The 21,475-nt window shown below is 43.4% G+C and overlaps 1 protein-coding gene across 1 annotated transcript in view; it reads left to right on the forward strand.

Annotated features, from left to right (window-relative positions):
* Positions 1-3,665: 3,665 nt before the first annotated feature.
* The window catches only part of LOC124548268 (discoidin domain-containing receptor tyrosine kinase B-like), a 302,795-nt gene continuing 284,985 nt past the window's right edge, over positions 3,666-21,475 (forward strand). Inside the window, exon 1 of the mRNA XM_047125163.1 lies at positions 3,666-4,378. The gene's annotated coding sequence lies outside the window, so the exon portion shown is untranslated. The remainder of the gene's footprint in view (positions 4,379-21,475) is intronic.

Consider the following 21,475-nt stretch of genomic DNA (forward strand, 5'->3'; position numbering starts at 1 on the left):
ATGACTTCAGTATACATATATTATGGCGTATTTTGTGTTGCTTTCCTTTAACAAGTTGGGAGCAATTTACTTTCCCATCCTTGTCATATCTAATCTCGTGATCTATCGTTTATGACCTGGTAATCGACGTTACATTAATCTCTAATCTTCCATCTATAATTTCCTTGGATTTCTCCATTTGACTTTTGCAAAGCCAGCCGATCAATATTTAATGCCCAGCGAGAGTTTTGAAGTTGATTTAATAGTAAACGTGTAAGGCAAGAAAAACACTTAGGATTCACAGAAAGCAAATATTTCTTTCTTTATTGCTCTTTCATATCCTCAACCCCCACGAGCATGGGCGGCCTGGGAGCGGTCCAGTTTTCTGTCCCTCAGCTGAAGAATACACGAACGTGATAGGTTTTACATTTAAAACTTACAAAAAGAGGGATGATGAAATATTTAGTAAGCTGACACTCATGTGTGTTGCTTTATGACATATGAGGACGCTGATGTCAGGGCTCTTGGTACCTGTGGGACAGGAATTTGGACGAGGTTAGGGCTTAGGAGAGGTTTACGTAGACTGTGTGTGTATATGGGGCCAGTATTGAATAGATGGGATGTTGGTATTAGGCTGTGCATGTGTGGCAGATCATGAGACTGCATCTGAGAGGAAGTTCGCGCCCCATAGGAGAGGAAAAGACAGGTCACCAACCGAAAATATTGTTATATGATAAAATTGGGTAAAAATACGGTTACATTCTGCTGAGAGTGCGAACGCTAATAATTGGTGTCGCGAAAGAGTATTCCGTTAGGCTACGAGTCACGGAATGAACAAATATAATAAACTACTACTGTCTGCGATGTCAGAAGAAACATGAAATATAGGTACCCGGAAAATAGAATCATTTTTTTTTTTAATGACACACATTAATAATTTTCACTTACTGAGATTTTGATGTTAAAATTGCCTATGTATAGAGAGAAATTTAAATTGCAAACGACGAAGATAATATAACAAGGTTCATTTCTTCTACAAGTAATTCCTTGACCTCCGAAATCCGGTGGACACCTGAGCTCTGCTACTGTTTACCGAGCAGATGGAGTGAGATTCACGTGAAGAGCGATCGCAGTTTTTGAGTTATAGGTAACTCATCAGACATATCAATCAACCAACCATGATTGAGCTCAACCTACATAAACCTGAACGCCACAGTAAAATGGAATTTGTTCAGATGTGTGTGAAATCTTATGGGACTTAACTGCTAAGGTCATCAGTCGCTAGGTTTACACTCTACTTAACCTAAATTATCGTAAGGACAAACACACACACCCATACAAAATTGTTGAGACTTTCGTGGCCACTTGTTGACAAACTGCCTACTGGCTTCTGTCTCGGGTTCTTCGGCCGACGTTCATCTAATGATTTTTCTGACGTTTCGCCAGCACGAGTGGCTGGCATTGTCAAAGCTTCACCCTCCATTGCCGGTGGTGAACTGGAGCCGAGCTCGCGGGCGCAGACTATATGTACCTGGCGCGCCAACGTCCGAGGGCTTCTCCGCGGTCATATCCGGTGCGGTTCTCCTCTTGCTACCTGCGACGGTCGTTCGCTGCAGTACGGGAAGCCAGGATCCATTTACCTTAAGACTTTCCTCTTTCTTGTTCAAACTGTTCGCGTGTTTTTGTATTTCCACAGCTTCTCTGAACAAGCGCGTGTGATAGTGCTTCTCTACAGCCAGAACTTCCGTGTCGGCGAATTTTATTACGTGGTCGGTCTCATTCAGTTGCGTGCTCTGCCACGGCCGATTTCTCCACCTGCCCCTACCTGCAATGTCGCTTATGCTCTTTGATCCTGGTGTTAATGGATCGTTCAGTCAGAAAAATCATTAGATGAACGTCGGCCGAAGAACCCGAGACAGAAGCCAGTAGGCAGTTTGTCACACACACCCATGCCCGAGGGAGGACTCGAACCTCCGCCGGGGCCAGCCGCACAGTCCATGACTGCATCGCGTTAGACCGCTCGGTTTATCCCGCGCGGCTGGAATTTGTTGGTTGAAGATGAGGCATGGGTAAGGGAAAAGATACGGGATAAGGGAAAAGATACGGCGGACAGAACGGATGTATAGCGTGTGTGGTTAGGAATCAGATGGGGGACAGTTTTAGATGTTGCCATGCTATCAGTGCTGAGAGGGTACAACGTCGGAGCAGGTAGATTAAACGAAAAGTTGGTAGGCTGTTGAATATAAAGTGCGTCTGATCGTGTGATGGTTCAAATGGTTCAAATGGCTCTGAGCACTATGCGACTTAACTTCTGAGGTCATCAGTCGCCGAGAACTTAGAAGTAATTAAACCTAACTAACCTAAGGACATCACACACATCCATGCCCGAGGCAAGATTCGAACCTGCGACTGTAGCGGTCTCGCGGTTCCAGACTGTAGGGCCTAGAACCGCACGGCGACTTCGGCCGGCGATCGTGTGATGGTAGTTACAATATGGAGAAAGACAGGTCGGCGCTCCTACGGAAATTTCTTAGTTTGAGTACGTTAGAATGTATGAACGTATTATTTAAGTCTGCAGTATATAGTAGCCGTAGTCATTCAAGGTAAAATCTCTTAAAACGTGCGCCGGCCAGGGTGGCCGGGTGGTTCTAGGCGCTACAGTCAGGAACCGCGAGACCGCTATGGTCGCAGGTTCGAATCCTGTCTCGGGCATGGGTGTGTGTGATGTCCATACGTTAGTTAGGTTTAAGTTCTAGGGGACTGATGACCTCAGAAGTTAAGTCCCATAGTGCTCAGAGCCATTTGAACCAACTTTTTTTTTTTTTTTTTTTTTTTTTTAATGTGCAGTTAGAGGCACCTAGAGCCGTCTGTGTTTTGAATGTAATCTGGTTATCTGCTTATACGATGAGATTCGGCGATTCACTACGTTGTCTTCAGGCCCCCTGACCAATGTGTAGGAGGAATCCAACATGAATTTTAGATTTTATACTGATCAGCCGATTTCCGCAGTCATCTTGTACAAAGATAGACTTACAGAGCCATAATCTTTTAGATTGTTAGGCTGGATGCGTCGAGTTCTTCTTCAACTTCTTCTACACAATGAGTCTGCAGCTAGTGGTGGACACCGGGCGATCCTGAAGATCGCAGTGGAAGGTTAGAAAAGTCGATCGTGTAGAAGAAATTGAAAAGGAACATGACGTGACCCAACAACCTAATAGACTTTGCCTTGAATGTTTTTTATTTTGTAAAGCTATAGTCACCAAGGGACTATCTTCAGCAGTGGGAGGGGATGGAGAGAATGGTTTGTCCTGGGCTACAGACTTCTCGGATGGGGATAATAAATTTAGGTTTTGTTGGTGGAGGTAAAAAGGAAAGGAGAGTTCATAACATACATACACTTCTTTTTCGAAACCGCGTGGCCTAGGCAGAAGTGAGCTATAAACGTTTTCCACTACACTAGAAACCTTTTATCAATGCATTTGAAATATTTCGGTAACAAGCAGTGTTCCACTGCATTAGGGCGGTGCTTCCTGTGACGCTGCCGAGTTTGCTGTCCGTGGGGCAACAAGCCGCGCCAGACAGTCGAGGTCTCTGAACCGACACTGGCGGCTTCTAGCGGCGTCTGGGGGAACCAGCGCTCGGCAGGTGGCGGCCACCCCGGCAGCCTCGGTCAGTGAGCGCGCAGCCGCCACCCGCGACGGACGGCGCGATCTCCCGCTGTCGCCGACGTTGCGGCCGTGGCCGGCGTGGAACGCATCCGACTATATCTGAACCGATATTCGCCGAGTGCTGGTAGTCGCAACGCTGACCGCGCTTGGCTTTGTTTTTTTCTACTCAATCTGTCTCCAGTTTTGGTGAATCCTTGAATGGACAAACCGTCAACTACCATGCGTAGATTTACTGTGCCATAATTCAGATTCCATCTGCCGAGCAGTAGCATAAACTTTAACATCAGCGGACCGCTCTCCGAAAGCCGCCACAACGCAAATTGCTTCATCCAGACATCGCCACACACTCTTCAGTTTATGCCATTTTCGAACATATACACATTAATACGAAGTACAGATTCAGTGAACGATGGCTAGTTACTTTGAACATTGCCAGTCGTGTGCTACAACACTATAAGGATATACTGTTTTAGCGGGTTTTTGTTCAAAACATCTGCTTCTAATCTGAATGTATTTTGGCGTAGGACTGCTGAGAAAAAAAAAAGAATACAGTAACGTGATGTAATTAAAGTCTTGACAGTTATGATCTCTTCCACCTTTGCTTCTTCAAAGAATTCCAAACATGACACAGGCACAGAAAGAGAATAAGCTCTCATTAGATGATCGATTTCGAAATGTGGGATTAAAACGTTGGTAACATCTGGACTTTCTCAACCATCAACCAGTAGTTGGTAAGTTTCAGAAAAAATTCTGCGTAGAAGGAAGTCATAATTTTTTTCATTACTCAATTTTCATATAAATATTTTAATCATTTTATTTCGAATAATATTTTTTTTTTCAATTTTACTATAGATTTCCCATACCGTGCAGCCTAAATACCGTGGAAGGAATAGCATGTAGATAAGACACACTAGTTGATTAGATAGCTATTGTATGAGACATTTTCTACCCTTATTTGAAATGAATATTGGCCGGCCGGAGTGGCCGTGCGGTTCTAGGCGCTACAGTCTGGAGCCGAGCGACCGCTACGGTCGCAGGTTCGAATCCCGTCTCGGGCATGGATGTGTGTGATGTCCTTAGGTTGGTTAGGTTCAATTAGTTCTATGTTCTAGGCGACTGATGACCTCAGAAGTTAAGTCGCATAGTGCTCAGAACCATTTGAAATGAATATTTCATCTCCCTTGTATATCATCCAAAAACAACGGGCGAACCGATATACGGAATTCTTTCCCATTTTCGTGAATGCTTTTCTCATAGCTATATTCACACGTACGTAGGACTCCAAGGGTCACTTCGTCCCAGGCACGAACTGATCGTGCGCTGAGAACGAACCAGTTGAGATTTAAGATACAATGTAACGTTATTTGCGTTCCTTGTATGTATCACAGTTTACGTCATAAATGTTACAACGCTACAGCTATCATATGTATCCAAAAGAATGTCCGTACCGTGTAGTAAACAAGATGACGTCGCCTTCCCTAGACATCGTTTCGGTGCTTTACTAGTGAGTGCAAATTTTGACGTATATTTATCGCGTAAACAACTACAATTTTATGTTTTCAGATGTAACCTACAGACCAGCTATTCAGCCGCGGTTGATACTAAATACTTAAAGGTAAACTACTATTTCCAAAGAAGATCTCTGCTCCCTAAATGCGAACCCATTTCTGGTCCTCTGAATTTTAAAAAGCACAAGTGTGAAATGAAGTATCGTAATACACAGTAGTGATATTGCAGGTTGCACAGAAAAGAGATTTTGTGGTTTATCAGCGTTCAGCACTCACCTCTAGAAATGATACACCTTCGTTTACCTTCTCTAATTTTCTGACTGTTGCATACATCTTTCAGAGTTAACCACCAGTCTCAAAGGCACGATTAACTTCAGTAGCATTTTTTATTTCTTAATATCTATCATACTGTTCCTGAGGTGTTGTGTCTATTACGACAGCTCCTATTAGAACCATATCATAATATTTTAATAAATATTTTTACCCCAGTTGATTACTATCTCTCAATCTGGGTCTAACGTAATCCTGAAAACACGAGTAGATTTTTACGTACCTCCATAACTCATCGTACATTGGTAAGGTAAGGACGAATTGTTCCTCAGGTCCTATGGTAGTGTTGGAGGATCATGACAGCTCTTTCTTTGTTAATAGTATTTGCATACAAGTAGTAAGGCAGCATTGTAGAAAATGCAGCTTAGAATCCCTCTATCAAGGACGCTGCCGTATTTGGTCTCTAACAAGTTACATCCTACAAATTCGTAAGTAAAGCAGTGTAAGATATGAAGTTTGTACGGGCCGTATATGCTTCTGATTTTATGAAAGCGAGCACAGCGGATACTCGATAGCGTATTTTTCTTTGGAGCAATGTAGAGGGAAACTATGATTCAGACCGAAGATGAGTTATGATTTGTAGAGACGCTGTACCTGTGAAAGAGGCAAGCGGGAGAGAGAGAGAGAGAGAGAGAGTGAGAGAAACAATAAAGAATGGGAGGGACCTATAGAATTTTTAAAAGAATTTTAATGCATTACTTTTATTCAGAATTTTATCAATACAATTAATGCGTTCCATAGCACTTAATGCACAATTAGACAATTCTTTGGCGAAATAATAATCACCAATTACGTTTTACTAAATTTATTTTGACAGTTGCAATGGAAATGGTAAAATTATTTATAAATTATTTCTGTGAAAACACAGTTCTTGTTAAGCCAACACGTCGAGAAAATTGCATCCCCTACCGTTTAGATGTTTTAAGCTTTGTGTGTAATTTTTTCGCTCATAAATGTAAAAGGAGACTGTCTTTGCTGTTGGGAGTTCTCCGTGCAGTTTCGGTTAAGTGGAGATGGTATATTTAATACGCACAGGGCATGTGTGTGCATGTGAAAGAACCTCGTAGGCGAGTTTATCTCTTGAGAAAGTGTTCCGCCTCTATTACCAAAGCACCTAATTAACATTAGTAATGCTGATATTTTAAATGTCGATTAACGGTTACGTTCAGCCATCCTTAGCTGATATCCACCACTGTTCATCCCGTTCACGGGTTTACGACTTAAAAAAATCGGAATTTGAGGCTTACGTTTGACTGCCTCTCACGTAAATACATTTTATAATATCACGTACATCTCTCTATCTAATTCACCCTCCCGTCACCCCATCCCACCCCTCACCTTCGGTACTTTTGTCTTCGTATCCTCTCCATTTTCACGAGTTTGAAATTGCACTCAGTCGAGTAATATCATGCGTAATATTTAGTCCAGGGAAACACGTCGCACTGAGTGCGTATCAGTTCCATATCGCAAAAAGCAACAGGGATATACGCTGTACTTAGTTCCATATTTCGTGATGCTTTTATACTGACAGTGCGATTACTGATGAATATGTAAGTTATACATACTCCAAGCACCTAGACGTCGATCTATATGCACAAAATACTTCGCTTTTCAGTTAGAGATATTTTATAAAATGACGTCGCGTTTCAACTATCCGAGACTAATTTTTGCAAAAACAAGCATTCGATACGAAAGTAAGCTATTGGTATCGAATACGCACCAAGAAGTGAGGAAAATCATATGGAGTACATCAGTTGGTGTAAGTGAACCATGATGGTTCAAAAAAATAGCTCTGAGCACTATGGGACTTAACTACTGTGGTCATCAGTCCCCTAGAACTTAGAACTACTTAAACCTAACTAACCTAAGGACATCACACACATCCATGCCCGAGGCAGGATTCGAACCTGCGACCGTAGCAGTCGCGCGGTTCCGGACTGCGCGCCTAGAACCACTAGACCACCGCGGCCGGCAACCATGATGGTGATGAATCTGGAGCTCAAACTGAAAATATTTGATAAGCGTTAAAAAAAAGGCTGATCACCATTAAATGGATGTTCGTTGTGTGATGTGAAGAGATGCTGGGAAGATTAGATCACAAAGAAACGTATGGTACACTTGAGAGAATAGGTTCGAGAGAAACCGATGACCAGTAGACAGTTCTGTGGAAAGTTAGTTTGCACAAGGTAATATGCACAAGAATTTTTCTTTGCAAAATTGTCTTTACGGTGTAAAACATTTTCGCTGTGGATGATCCTATAATACGACGTATATTAACGTAACGACGGAATGGTAAAATGGGAAGCTGTTCCTAAACATGCGACTGGTCATTTAGTATTGTAAAACCCACGTATGTTTTCAACTTGGGAGTGGAACAACTTACCGAGAGGTTTAATGTTTTTTTTTTTTTCGGAGTACACTTCTTCTGCAGAATGTTTTGTTTTATGTTATGAATTCTTGAGACTAGATTGGTATGGCGGTATTACACGACGTCTTAGTGCCACCTCCGCCGTCATTTAAGTATGACGACCGCTGATGAGCAGATTTTTGACTCCAATAAGATACGATTTTTCAGATGAAAAAGTCGGTTTCTCTAATTTTACCCCAATTCGAACCTGTAGCTCTCGAATGCAATCTGTAAAAGAATGAACACTGCTTACGGCCTTAGGTATTATAGGTTAGACTTGTTTGAGTTTGGAGTCATAAATTGCTGTATTTCATTCCACGCCGACTAAAGCCTCTCTCATTCATCCATTAAAAATGTATTACCAGTCACTCGACTGCATTCAGACTAGTTACAGCTTTTCTCAGAACCAAAAAAATAACTGAGAGTTTTTCAACGGTGGATTTCGAGATTGAGATCGTAGTTTGCAAAAGTTTAATCATCTCGCCAACCAATGTATTGTTAACGAAGTTCTGTATCAGATTCTAAGAAGCGTTCTGAAGTCGTTCATCAGATTTCATGTAAATTTACTCGCTGACCCATACAGTGAAGCACGACTAGTCGGCCCAGATATGTTGTTTGTAATTTCTTCTGTGATCCGATAAAGTGCGATTGACCAAGACCACTTCCGACATCTATTTTTTTCTAATCGTAATAACTTTCGGATATTTACTCCCGTATGCTTTTGTGAAAAGTCTGTAAGCCCACATGAAATAGCTATTAGACCCATAATAAAAATATTGGAAAGTTCACATACCGTGCGCCAAGAGCAGTCGAAATATTATGAAATGTTTACAGAACGGGTAACAATGGGTTCACCGAAATATCATGCAATATAGAAAAGAGCCGATTAGAAGAAACTGTGGAACATGTACAAGGCATCAAGGTTGCGGAATAAAATATAATAAATTCTCTGTCGTTTGAAGCACCAGTAACGAAGCACAGTGTCACACAGAAGCTTAAAACGGAGACCGGCAGGAATGGTCATTGGAATGGAAGAAAAAGCATAATAAATTCAGGCGGCGGTTCTGGCAGAATTAGAAGATAACTCCCAAGTAGAAACACCCTTTTTAGGGATATAAGGGAGAAGGAAGAATAATTACCAGGAGCCATTTCTAAAGCACTAGTTTTTGTTGCTACGTCATTCATAGAAACTACCATTCCTTTGAAATTATCTGATACATCAGCGTCGAACGTGAAACACGTAGAGATACTAGTCGAGTACTGACGATACCTCGCAAAAAGTAGGTCGCAAACGAGTGACTCTAGCGTAATAACAGTCTACTTCGTTTCGGTGACAGAAGGGATTTAAATTAGCCAAAGTGATTTCGTCAAACGAGATTCCTTTACATTACAACGGACTGGAGAATCAGTACTTTTTCAGCCCCAGGGTTTGCCAGTCCCAATTTCCTTCCGTTTTTTAATCTTTCGAATACCGCCAAACCGCGGAATCCGCGTCGCGTTTAACGTAATTACGAGCTCAGCCTTTGATCAAACGGTGGCGCGGACGAATGTACGTGGTCTGCGCGGGCGGCCGTTTGATATCTCCTTTGAGGCGAGACTCCATTTCAGAGGGCCGCGATTTCACAGGAGAGCAGAGAGGTCGCTCTGTCGGGCCCTGGCAATCAAAACGGCAGAGGCGAGTCCTGTTGTCAACTGTGCCTGCAAAAGGCGCTTCCGCAGCGGCCCCTGAAATAAAGCGCTAAACTAGAAAATGAAATTCTGTTTAAAAAACTTGCTTCAGCGCTTCGCTTTCTACAGAAGAGCCACGCCAACGATTTATGAACTAATTATAACGGACTAAAAGTGCAAATGCTAGTCTTTAAAATTTAATAATAACCTAGAAAAATTAAAGTAATATAGTTACTATATTTCTTGTTTGTTTTCAGGTATGTATGTCGCATCGCGCTAGAGGAGAAAAAAAAGTAACTGGCACATCTCACTGACACTGTCGTGGGCTGCGTGACGGTTTTTTGTTCCTCTACTCGCGCGATATGGTACTACGGCTCCCGGTTTTTCAAAGCGTACCAGAGTTGAAGACATGGAGCTGACCGGTCAAAGAGGCTAGACTCTTTGACCCGTCAGTTCCACGATAACATTATGAGATAGTTAAGTGAAACGTTATCATACACGTTGCCTAAGATTTGACACCAGTAACACACATAACAGCCTGTACATTATGTTAAAGGATCCTATCGTATGAACTGATATGTACATCTCTGTTATATATTTACGTAATATTTCACTGACGGTGGGTACTAGCCCGAAAGCCGATTTTGGTAAGTAAACGTTTCTAGTGCGTCTCACGGTGTGTAGAAGATGTCCTTTAATAAATATCTGAAAGCTGCGGAACACTAATCATTCAAAATTATTTGCTAGCCTGTTCGACAGAACATTTCAAGCGATCTCGATTGTTACCAAATGACATACTGCTTTGAAGAAAATATATATCATTACGAGCTCCAGACTGTAATTTATCAAATGGAAAACAAGAAAGAAAAACTTACGATCTGTTCGTCTTTTTGAGTGTAATACTGCAGAAAAAGGCTGGGTAGATGGATACATGTACATGATTAGTATACGTGGAACATACAAGAAAAGAAACAAATTTATGAAAACAATCCATACATTTCAAAGTGTGATTACTTTGGATATCAGCATTAACGTTTACTTTCTCTAAAATGATGCCTTTACCGTTACTAATTACACCTGTTCTTGAGGTGGTTACTCCATTTCAACTACTAGTACAAGTAGAGCCATTAAGCCCTGACTGAAACTATGACTCGTTATAACAAATTTGATGACCTAACCAATCAATTTTTACCGTTATCTGTCTTCGATAATGAAAAAGGAAATTAAATGTGCAGTTCCCACTTACATATATCGTGGAACGTGGCCTTTCAAAATTACGTATGTGTGACAGTGATCAGCTTGTACTCGAGCGCTGTGCGTTGGGTGAAGAGGCTTCTCTCGGTAATTGCAATAGTCAAATACGAAAAGAAAATAACTGTTAGCAATACGGTTCAGAATCATTTCAATAATGTGTTGCTCAAAAGACATTGAAACTGAAACTACCAGTAGTAACCAAAAAATAGATATCCAAGAACGACGTCAAGACAACCAGAGAATGAGCTAAACTGCAGTAGAGAGTCACCGAATTACTGCATAGTGTTTCACAGTAAAATATGCAAACATGATTCCGAAACCAGCTTCAAGCCTGATGAGTTCACAAAGACCCGGAACTTTTGAAACACCATGCACATAGGTACTAAATTCATCGCATATTTAGCGCACGAAGCTGATGAAAATCAGCCGAGGGATACGAATATCATTTTAATGAACGAATGGGAAACCTTGTGTATGAGCAAGCACTTCGAATAATCGCAAATTAATTAATAGTTCTCACCAATACTGCGAACACGCTGTTACATCAAACTCCAATAAAAATGCCCATCCATACTCAGTTCCTGCGAAGTCCGGTACACGGTTTCAATCTTCCAGGAAGTTTCATATCAGCGCACGTGCCAACGAAGAGTGAAAATTTCATTCTGGAATCATCCCCCAGGGTGTGACAAAGCCATGCTTCCGTAGTACAATTTCTTACAGAAGTGCTAGTTCTACTAGCTTCGCAGGAGAGGATCTATGAAATTTGAAAGATAGAAGACGAGGTACTGATGGAAGTAATGCGGTTGTGCTGGGTTAGCGCAGTCGTAGAACACTTGCTCGCGAAAAGCAGACGTCCCGAGTTCAAGTGTCGGTCCAGTACGCAGTTTTAACTTGCCAGTAAGTTCCATATAAGCGCACATTCTGTTGCAGAGTGAAAATTTCATTCTGCATACTGGGTTCTGTTACTTAGAAAGTGTTCGATCCACTCACATACCTGGGAACCTATTCCGTATGCTTGTACCTTCTTTAACAGTAGACGGTGTGGCACGGTGTGAAACGTTTAACGGAAATATAGGAATATGGAATCCGTGGTTCGCTGGATCTCATGGGAGAAGAGGTCAAACTAGTGTTTTCCACGAGCGATGCTTTTGAAATCTGTACTGATTTGTGGACAGAATATTTACTTCTTTCACCTCTGCCAATGTTTGCTGAAGTGAAAAAGGGCGACCTGTACCGCGTTTCAGAGTACAATGTAACTATCCCTATAACTGAGTGGGTAAGTTCAGAGGCTGGAGGAAAGGAACGGCATACCATCACCAACAGGACCACGCCCAGAATAAACCTTCGGATCGGTGAGAGCTTTACCTTTAAACTATGTTTGTTCAGTGAAAACTTTCCTTGAGGAGGACGTATTTCAATGTGTTGCATCTTCTTAAACTGTAACCCAGCAAACTTTTCAGAGGTGAAGTCACTTGGAGGGATTTATCATCAGTAGAGACGAATAATATAGTACTGTATGTATGTCACAAAAAATTCAACGCTATTTGATTCTCTCAGACACAGCAACGTTAAACCGATCAGGGTACGGCGTGGAAATTTCGGTCATTTGTATTCTTGTTGTTTTAAAATAAGCTGTATACATGCCTTCCAGTATCAGTATCTTGTCATGCTGTTAACAGCAATGTAGGTCATTAACGTTCATTAGTAAAGAAACAGATTCTGTTTCGTTTGGAACAGTGTTTTGGAGTACTGCTTATCCTGTATCTATGCTAGGCCGTCGAAGTGGCTCAGTCAAATATGTTTCACATTAACTCATCAACAATCTCTTCAAAAGACAAAAATACAGTTACGAAAAGAAATCAAAATGTATACCACTGAAATCGCTAGATTATGTTTGTCTCAGCCGTCACAGGAATAACAGAGAAATGGCGTCGCCGTAGTGTTCTGCTACGTAGAAATGAGTAATTCTTCTTATTCCTGGGCTTTTGCCGTGACTCTGTTGGGTCGGCATGTTACGCTGGAAGAGGTAATGTTAGTGGCATTGGTTGTTTGGATGCCCTCCCTGAGGCTACGTCACAGCGTGCACGATTCAAATAAAAGAGAGGCATACAAAAACAGCTGGTCGTAAATACGGAAACTCAAGGAAATATTCTATAGTAAGCGAACTGTAACGCACCAAACACACCCGCGGAGTGACATCATGTTTCCTCTGCTGCTGCAGAAATAAAAGAAAATGAACTCAAAAAAGACAGACGCAGTATTGTGAAAGGTGGCGTGGGGAGGGGGAGAAGGGATGGGGGTAAAGGTAAATGAGAAACTTGTTTTACATTAAAAGGAGTGTGCAGACTAGGAATCGAGTGCACTAACTTCATTTTCCAAGATAATGCACTTATCGTTCGAACTATCGATATATGCCTCAAGTCGACTCAATATCTCCAACCGTCAGTATCATTCTCTTGATTTCCAAATTCCTCAGCAAACGTCCTATGAAGAGTGAACGTCAACTCCACTGACAAAATTTCTGATCATTTTCATTGATATGATTTGAGTATTATGGTAAAGGGGACTTCGAGACCTCAGTGGATTCATACAGAGTAATTATTGCATGTATTTATGTTTGTATAGTCACAATATTGGAAATTTCGACATTGTTTGGAAACAATTGTGTTCCATATACTCATGGATTTTGCTATTGACAGCAGGAATGTTCATTCTATTTTTGGCCACAGGGTTGCTTTCAATACCACTCAATTCTACATAGGTTTGGTTTTGCCAGCATTATTAGTTGTACGTTAACGGTGAAACACTGCAGTATGATTAGATTTACTCCGAAAGAGTGGCAGGAGATGTAGATCACTGTGGGAACACCACATAAAAGTGTGCGTCTCCTCCACTGTACTGAGTGAATACATGCACGAGGTGCATAACGGTCTCACACCATGAGTGCAGGAGTTGGTCAGATACAGATATCAAGAATCGATGCTTCTTGTGAGTTTCCAGCAGATCGTCTGCAGACACTGTGGTCTCCAAAAACGTAAATTTGACTCAGTGCTAAACAACACAAAACGTCACTCAACCTACAGCTTGTCTCTACAACATTGTAGCCAGTTTTCTACTGTATTGTGTCAGTGGCAAACTACTCATGACTACTTGTGCGGATGTCAGCTGTTCTGTCCGTCTGTTTATCAGTCAGTATCAATGAAAGTCGCCAACTGCATTGTACTTTGAGATATTCTACTTTATTGTAAAACCTACGAGTTTCGGCACTTCATTTAACTTGTAGCCTTCGCGATAAAATAAAATAATATATTGAAGTACACGGCCGTCGGTGAATTTTATTAAGACAGGCAGTAGCCAGCCGGTGTCCCCTGGTCATGATGGACCAACAGAGATTTGTCAGTCAGCCTAACAGTCTTCGTAACAATGCGTTCAGTAGTTTTTTCATTACGGCGAACTGTCTCTACAATCAGTCACCATGACGCTCCTATGTGCCTCTTGAGAATGATTCTACGCTTCTTAATGTCTGAAAGATGGGACTTTCTCTGGTATTTGGATTGCGAATTCCATTTGCGAATTTCCAGTAATGTTATGAAATGGATCCGTTGGTTGGCGGACCATTTCTTCATAGGTCTAAGTGATGGTGGAGAGTCCTGGTGAGGAGTAGGCCGATGGTAGCTTAGAAAACAATATTAAGTCTTTTTTACTTAATTACATCTCGAGTGGCTACATTCATATGCCACAGTGTAGATACCTCGCTCCTCTCTTCGTAGTACCGAGTGCCGCAAAGTGTTGGATAACGCTCAGATGGTCGGTCCCAATGTTTGCAGTCCAAATTATGCTTGCTTGCCAGCACACAACGTAGTTGGGCATGCCAAAGCTGCTTGCAGGTGGGGCCGGTGACACAGATGACCGCCCTGAACACTTGCTGAGGATGCCGACCTCCAATTGGAGAATCTCATCTCGGCGATGGTGATGTAAGTCCCCAGGACGCCCACACCAGTGTAGAAGGGTGAGTGGCTTTACCACCCTAGTCACGGCCTACTGTCCTCTAGGCAGCAGTTGGGCTGCCGCTGGAGTGAGCCCGAAGTGACCCACAAGTATATAGGCACCAAATACAAGAAAGAGGTCTTGGTAGAGGATTTTGGTGCTGTGGTAGTGACCCATAGTTGTAGTGGTTGCTGCTTGCTGACCCATAGTGCAGCGGTAGCTACCGTACACCTTCTTACACCCCCCCCCCCTCCCCCATTCCCCCAGTCACTCAATCGTTTTAGGGGAATAAATATCCCTGCTAAAAAGTGGCAGTTATTTGTACGATAGTTGTGCCGACGTGTCGCTTCCAGTCCTTTACCTTATAGCGCTTGTGCTGCCTGCTGGTTGAGAAACCACTTGGACCATTCTTTAAGAAACCTATCTTTCACTATGCTGACACACCGACATCCAGTGCTCGCCTGCTGCCTGTGGCTTCTACCAAAGATACACTGCTACACTGTTGGGCTTACAATACTCAAAAACAGTGTCTGTGCTACATTTCGTTACACCTGAGAGCCATCATGTACTCACACCATACATCTTATGTAGGAATAGGTTTTTTATGTACTGAACATAAAATAATCTCTAATGGGAATGAAATTTTAATCAACATACCCTACCGGCATAGAAATACTATAGTATCAGTTTGGTAGCGTTCGGTCAGGGTGATCATCGCTTATCGCTTTCCACTTACTTCATTGTGGATATCGATCGCTGCTTTTGACTCTTCTGCATCCCCTGGTTCCGTACATGTATAACGGTCATAACAGCACTCCCTGTGGGAGAATAAATGGCGGTATAATTGTTGCGTTTCATGGGAGCCGACCGTTTTGCCACAACCGAAATTGTTCATCTTTTGAATATGTGTTCCATAAATTTGGCGTATTGAACACAGATAGTTGAAAACATCGTTTATTTTTTATTATGTTATTGTCGAGTAATCATTGAAAATAATCATACCAATAACAATAGTTAAGCAGGAACAAGTATCTAACAAAATTCTCGTTCGACCGACACTTTAGTATTGGTCGTGCCTGCGATCCTTTCGAGGAAACGGACAAGCATGAAAGAAGAGCAGCAGGTTTCTTTACTAGCATTGCAAGTGCTAAGAGGGAGGCATTGTGCATTACTGTAAGGTCTACACTGGTCAGGCAGAACATTAGACCCATCTACCTAATTGACAGTATGTCCATCTTTAGTCCCATAGGCCTCAGAGACATTTCAATCATTTAGTGTAGATGACAGCAGCCACGCGCCGTGAAATGAGGCCTTGGTGGGTAGCTGGAGGGGTTTGCCACCACATCTGTACTCACCACACAAGTCACCTAATTCTCATAAATTCCAGGGATGACGGATGACGGGGGGGATCAGCTCTGAAGCGACACTCAATCACATTACATATGTGTTCATGTATTCTATGGGGTTCGGGGTTCTGATCTGGTGAGTTGGGGGACTACCATATCAACTGAAACTCGCCACTGTGTTCCTCGAACCACTCCATCAAAGTCCTTGTCTTGTGACATCGTGCTACATCTTACTAAAAACGCCACTGCCAACTCGAAACATGATCGTCATGAATGGGTGTACGTGGACTGCTACCACTGTACGATGCACCTTGGCCGCCATGGTACCTTGCACGAGCTCCACTGGATCCATGGACCCCTACGTAATGTTCCTCTGTAATGGAGCCGCTGCCAACTTATCTCCGTCCCTCAGTACAGGTGCCAAGGAAATGTTCCCCTGGAGCACGACGGATTAGCGCGACCGCATCAGCATGACGAAGAAGGTATCGAAAATCATCAGACCTTGCAATGCTCTGCCACTGCATCAAGGCCTAGGGCGTAGGATCGTAGCTGCTGATATTGTGATGTTAGCATTGTCACATGCGTGGGTCGTCGGCAGCGGAGACCCATCGTTAGGAGTGTTCGGTGCACAAGTTGCTCAGATACATTTGTACTCTGCCTAGCATTAAAGTCTGGTGTTAGTTCCGCCACAGCTCGCCGGTGGTTGGCAGGCCATTTCTTCATGCGTCTAATTGATGGTGGAGGGTCGTGGCGAGGAGTAGGCCGATGACAGCTTATAAAACAATATTAAAAGTCTTTTTTACTTAATTACATCTCGAGTGGCTAAACTCAAATGTCACGGTGAGGCTGCCTCGCTCCTCACGTCGTAGAAGCCACTGCCGCAAAGTGTTGGTTAACGATCAGATGGTAGGCACCAACGTTTGCAGCCCAGAATGATGCTTGCTTGTCAGCACACGACGCAGTAGGGCATGCCGAAGCTGCTTGTGGTTGGTGTCGGTGTCACCCAGGACAGTTGCAGAGAATGCCAACCTCCAATTGGGGAGTCTCATCTCGGTGACGGTGACATAAGTCCCGAGGGCGCCCTCACCAGTGTCGACGGGTTAGTGGCTTTACCACCCTAGTCACGGCCTACAGTCCTCTAGGAAGCAGCTGGGCTGCCGCTGGAGTGAGCCCGAAGTGACCCACCAGTGAATAGGCATCAAGTACAGGAAATAGGGGTTAGTAGTGGAAGATTGTGCAGTGGTGGTGACCCACAGTGCAGCGGTAGCTGCCGTAGCCCTCCCCCCCAACCCCCCAGCCCTCCATTCCCTACCCACTCAGTCGTAGTAGGAGAATGAATATCTGTGCTAAAAAGTGACAGTTATTTATATGGGATAGCAGCTGATTTGTTGTGCCGACATATCACTTCCAGTCCCTTTCCTTATAGCACTTGCACTGCCTCGCGGTTGAGAAACAACTTGGACCATTTTTTAAGAAACCTATCTTACACTGTGCTGGCATACCGAGATCCTATACTCGCCGGCTGCCTATGGCTTCTACCAATACTACACTACTACACTGTTGGGGGTACAATACCAAAAATTCGTGTCTGTGACATATTTCGGTACACTTGAAAGCTATCATGTACTCACACCATACGTCTTCTGTAGGAACAGGTCTTATTATGAACTGAACATACTCAAAATAATTTCGAATGGGAATGAAATTTTAATCACCGTATCCCACAGGCATAGAAATACTGGAGTATCAGTTTGGTAGCGTTCAGTCAAGGTGTCCATTTCTCATCGCTTTCCACTTACTTCATTTCTGTATCCCCTGGTTCGTTACATAAATAACAGTCATGGCAAAACTCCCTGTTGGAGCCTAAATATCGGTATAATCAATGCGTTTCCTGGATGCAGACTGTTAACAGGTCCTGTGTTAAATCGTCATTGATCTAGAGGGAACTTTAGAGGGAAAACTGTAGAGGAAGACAAATATTGGAATACATCCAACAAATACACTAACGGAAAAAGCTTGCAACACAAGAATGAGTTGTGCAACATAACTAAAGTTGGTAGCCGTGTTTCTGTCTCTGAAAGATGAGGTCTATTTTTACACACATCAAAACAAGCTTTGCATCACCTCGTTTCCGAGAATTCCGGTACCTGTACAGAAAATTGGAATAGAGATGAACATAAAAATCATTTCCGCCCTTTTTATAGTTCCTGAAAACCACACATTCCAGCCTGCACCACCATACAGCGAGACCTGCAGAGCTAGCCATCCAGATTGCTGGACACACCAGTACCTCTAATACCCATCAGCACGTCCTCTTGCATTGATGCATTCCTGTATTCGTCGTGGTATACTATCCACAAGTTCATCAAGACACTGTTGGACCAGATTGTCCCACACCTCAACGGCGTTATGGTATGGATCCCGCAGAGTAGTTGTTGGGTCACGTCGTCGTTAAACAGCCCTTTTCAATCTATCCCAGGCGTATTCGATAGGGTTCATGTCAGGGGAACACGCTGGCCACTCTAGTCGAGCGATGTCGTATACTGAAGGAAGTCATTCACAAGACGTGCACGAACGGGGCGCGCATTGTCATCCATGAAGACGAATGCCTCGCGAATATGCTGCCGATATGGCTGCTCTATCGATCGGAGGATGGCATTCACGTATCGTACAGCCGTTACGGTGCCATCCATGACCACCAGCGGCCCCACATAATGCGACCCCAGGACAAATGGCTCTGAGCACTATGCGACTTAACTTCTGAGGTTATCAGTCGCCTAGAACTTAGAACTAATTAAACCTAACTAACATAAGGACATCACACACAACCATGCCCGAGGCAGGATTCGAATCTGCGACCATAGCGGTCGCTCGGCTCCATAATGTAGCGCCTAGAACCGCACGGCCACTCCGGCCGGCACCGCAGGACAACAGGGAACCTCCACCTTGCTGCACTCGCTGGGCTGTGTCCCTAAGGAGTTCAGCCTGCCTCTTTTACCTCCAAACACGTCTCCTACGATTGTCTGGTTGAAGGCATGTGCGACACTCGTCAGTCAAGAGGACGTGATGCCAATCCTGAGCGTTCCATTCGGCATGTTGCTGGGCCCATCTGTAACACGCTGCGCGGTGTCGTGATTGCAAAGATGGATCTCGCTATGGACGTCGGGAGTGAATTTGCGCATCAGGCAGCCTATTGTGCAGGGTTGGGGTCGTAACACGACGTCCTGTGGCTGCACGAAAAGCATTATTCAACACGTGACGTTGCTGTCAGGGTTTCTCCGAGCCATAATCCGTAGGTAACGGCCATCCACAGCAGTAGTAGCCCTTGGGCGGCCTGAGTGAGGCATATCATCGACAGTTCCCTTCTCTCTTTTTATCTCCTTCAAGCCAGAACAACATCGCTTTGGTTCACTCCGTCACGCCTGGATACTTCCTTTGTTGAGAGCCCTTCCTAGCGCAAAGTAACAATGCGGTCGCGATCTAACCGCGGTATTGGCCGTCTAGGCATATAAGCTGTGTACCTCCTTCCTGGTGGAATGACTGGAACTAATAGGCTGTTGGACACCCTCCGTCTAATAGGCGCTGCTCATGCAAGGTTGTTTACATTGATGGGTGGGTTTAGTGACATTTCTGAACTGTCAAAGGGACTATGTCTGTGATACAATATACACAGTCAACGTCTATCTTTAGGAGTTCTGGGAACCGAGATGATGCGAAACTATTTTTGATGTGTGTATTTCGCACCAATCGCGCTGGTAGCGATACTAAGAGTTTTTTCAAATCATGTTTGCTTTAAATACACGCTGCAACAGTCGTCAGTGTTAGTTACCTTTGAGACTGGACGCAGTCAGTTGATGTGAGTCAAGACCGCCTTTAAGGCGGCAAAGACGCCATTATAACACCTCACAACAAGGTCGTGTATTAGTGCTACTAGAAACTGGATGTTCCTTCTGCGATAAGGCGAAAAGACTTTTAAGGGATGTAGTCATTATACACGATCACTGGCAGCGGTTGTCACGAGAATGTATGGTCCAGGAAGACTGGGCTCTAGACGGCCACGTAGTGCTACCGAGAGGGAGGACCATCGTTTGAGGACCATCGTGTTCCATGTATGGATTTGAAGATTCATACTGCATCTGCAGCAGCAATTTGAGTTGCAGCTCACAACACAGTGACACAACGGAGTGCTACAAACTGGTTGCTTCAAAACAATCCCGAATCAGACGCAGTGTATTGTGCATTCCACTGACCTCAAACCAAGTGAATTCAGTGGTTGCTAGCGAGAGCTCAGGGTGGCGGTCTGCTGTTTTTGCTGATGAAAACTGGTTCTGCCTCGGTGCTAATGATGATAGAAGGAGGCCAGTTGTGTGTCTGTAAACATCCTGCCTGCGTACTAGACACACTGGACGTACAACTGAATTTATGGGCTGGGTTGCGATTTCGTATGACAGCAGGAACACTCTCATGATTATCCCACGCACATAGATTGCAAATATGTACGTCTGTCTAGTGATTCGACATGTTGTGCTGCTGTTCATGAACAGTACTTGAGGATATGTTTCGAACAGGATAACGCTTTCCCACATACCGCTGTTGTAACCCAACATGCTGTACAGAGTGTCGACATGTCCCCTTGACCTGCTTGATCACTATATCCGTCTTCAGTCTAACACTCATGGGACACCATAGGACGACAAATCAAACATCAACCTCAACCAACATTAACCCTGAATTGACCGGCCAAGTGCAACAGGCATGGAATTCCATCCCACAAACTAACATCCGGCACCTGTAGAACACAATGCGTGTACTCGTGTTTTTGCATGCTTGCATTCAACATCCTGGGGTTTACGCCTTTTATTTATGTACCAGCAATTCACACTTGCAGTGGCTTATCTTGCGCTTGCATTAGCCTGCGATATTGCAATGTTAATCACTTAAATATTTTGCGGATACAGATATATTTCAGAAATATCATTACACTACAATAATTATTTATTTAACTGTGTGGCGAGTTGTTTTTCGCCAGTGTAATTGAGGACTTAGAAGGGGCGGGATTCGTGTAGGTGCTGACATATATACATTAGAAAACTACTCCCGAAACAAGAATACAAATGAAAAGGGTAGTAAGAATCATATATGTGATACATGTTTCTGTTTTCTACATGCACCAATGCGGTAGTATGACTCGTACCCTACAATACTGCAAAAAGCTCTGTTACATGCAGTGTAGTGGTTGGCGTGCTGTGAATCGGCGGTCCAAATCCGATATGCGGTAATTATTTTTGCTTTGTATTCATAATTTTTGGAATCTTCTTGAAATATACT

Source organism: Schistocerca americana, chromosome 1, assembly GCF_021461395.2.
Source record: "Schistocerca americana isolate TAMUIC-IGC-003095 chromosome 1, iqSchAmer2.1, whole genome shotgun sequence".
Classification (NCBI taxonomy): Eukaryota; Metazoa; Arthropoda; class Insecta; order Orthoptera; family Acrididae; genus Schistocerca; species Schistocerca americana.